Source organism: Gymnoscopelus braueri, assembly GCF_963280865.1.
Source record: "Gymnoscopelus braueri genome assembly, chromosome: 8".
Classification (NCBI taxonomy): domain Eukaryota; kingdom Metazoa; phylum Chordata; class Actinopteri; order Myctophiformes; family Myctophidae; genus Gymnoscopelus; species Gymnoscopelus braueri.
The window spans coordinates 34,919,093-34,921,461 of NC_137609.1; the positions used below are offsets into that span (position 1 = coordinate 34,919,093).

Below are 2,369 nucleotides of genomic sequence, written 5' to 3' on the forward strand. Positions count from 1 at the left end.
ACTCAGGTCCAGTTTACTAAGTGTAGAGTTTTTTTTTTAATTAACACTCATAATTTTACTGGGTTCACTTATCAGTGTGTGTGTGTGTGTGTGTGTGTGTGCGCGCACGTGTATTATCTGTCCGCTGTTCGATAGTTCCTGATGAGTCCGGCCCTTAATTACCTCCCAGCGAAACAGGGCTGTCTGTTTTTGGTTCCACTACAATAGAACTGCACAATTAGAGCCGGAGATACTGTCATACACACATACGCACTCCCTCTGCCATACACACACACAAACACACGCACACGCACACGCACACGCACACGCACACGCACACGCACACGCACACGCACACGCACACGCACACGCACACACACACACACGTGCAGCAGTAATAAATCTATCAGTATCTGGTGGGCGCCTCGTATCTGCACTCAGACTCAAGTGGCTTCTTCCTGATTGTGTTGTGGTGTTGAAGATAAGAGAACAAAGACTGCTCTGCTCTCATTCACCACCTCTCTGTGTCTCTCCTCACTCACACACACACACACACACACACAGTCGCACGCACACACATGCACGCGCACACGCACACGCACACGCACACACACACACACACACACACACACTTGCACACATTTAATTTTAGTTAAATGCGCTGTTAGCCTGCATGATTCATGAATGAACTCTCAAACATTCAGCCAAAATAGCAGATCTACGAGTACACTTGTATATCGTTGCTCTCAGGCAGAAACCTCTTGTAGCTTGTAGCTTGTAGCTATTTTCAAATAATTATTTTAAAAAAGGAACAGTTTTGGACATACAAGGTTTCTGCCCGACAGTGACGATATGGTTTAATTAAACTGTTTACGTACAATGGGAAAACTATACATGGTAGAAAAACTAACAAAAAAATCAAGTGTGTGTGTGTGTGTCTCTTTCCTTCTATCTCCATCCCTCGCTTTAGCTTCCTCTCCATTGCTTTCTCTTGTTTTGTCCACTTCCACTTTTGCTCTCCCTCTCCCCCTCTCTCATTTCCCATTCTTCTCTTCTTCCCCCAATATTTTTACATCTGCCCCGTTCTCTCTCTCACTCCTCTCTGTCTCCATTAGCCCCTCTCTCTCTACATAACCTCTCCTTCACTTTAACCCTGGATTTACTCTGAACTATCCATTCTGTCACTCTCTCTCTCCCTTCTCCTGTCCTCTCCTGTACCTGTGTGCTTTTTGTGAACACTTTGTATGCCCTAACCAGAGGCAAACTTCCCACGTTCATTCAGCACGCATGTGTGTGCACTGTGTGTGTGTGTGCGCACGCACTCACTCACTCACTCACTCACTCACTCACTCACTCACTCACTCACTCACTCACTCACTCAGACAGACAGACAGACAGACAGACAGACAGAGACAGACAGACAGACAGACAGACAGACAGACAGACAGACAGACAGACAGACAGACAGACAGACAGACAGACAGACAGACAGACAGACAGACAGTGGGACATAGTGGTGTGGTGAGGTTACCTGGAACCTCCTCATGTCTCGGGGGTTCCCAGCGTTCTTTAGACAGTTCTGGTTGCACTTGAGGAAGAACTTGAGGAAGAACCTGGTGAGGAGAGAAAGACAGGGGGTGTGTGAGCACATAAAAGGAATTAAAAAACAACACCGCATCACCAAAGCCGCTCCGCAAGTTGTTCTTTTGTTCAAAGTTTTGCATAATCCCGTGGCAGCATCTTGTGCACCCCTGTTTGGGTGCTTTGGTCTCTCCACCATCTTGTGTTCTGATTTGAAAAGCAGAAATTAGGCACCGGAGGCGCCCCAGACTATACGGTCCGATGCGCAAGTGGTTCCCCTTGATCCCAGCCCTAGAAATCACTCAAATCATTTGTAAGCTGTGTGGACCATATGTCATTGTTTCATACAAATGTAAGAGCGCAGACCAGACCCTGCAGATGGCTGTCACACGCAGACAAACACGTCCAGCTTGTGTTTTCCTTGGGAGCCAGCTGGCAGGAGCAGCACTGCACATATGTACACGCACATATGTACGTACACGCATGCCCGCATGCCGCCCGCACGCCCACACGCCCACACACACACACACACACACACACACACACACACACACACACGCAGGTTGAGCAAAACAAAGATATGTCTTCAATACTTCAATTGATGAGTTTTTTTTCTTTTTACTGTACAGTAAAATCATCTAACCAAATAGACCCTAACGTTTCTGTAAATTAAAGCCCCTGTTCACGTGTCGCCTGGTTTGGTTTGAATCCTCAGAAAAATTCCCTCTGTTCAATAAATGTACGGTACATTTGAACTATTACAGTAATACTGCGTTTCCACATACTGTAGCAGCCCAACACCGCACCGC

General features: G+C 46.8%; 1 pseudogene across 1 annotated transcript in view; it reads right to left on the reverse strand.

Annotated features, from left to right (window-relative positions):
- The window catches only part of LOC308089866 (transcription factor COE1-like), a 54,225-nt pseudogene extending 52,636 nt beyond the window's left edge, over window positions 1–1,589 (reverse strand). The window contains exon 1 of the transcript XR_013935095.1: window positions 1,511–1,589. The product of XR_013935095.1 is annotated as a transcription factor COE1-like (transcript). The remainder of the gene's footprint in view (window positions 1–1,510) is intronic.
- Between the last annotated feature and the right edge of the window lie 780 nt (window positions 1,590–2,369).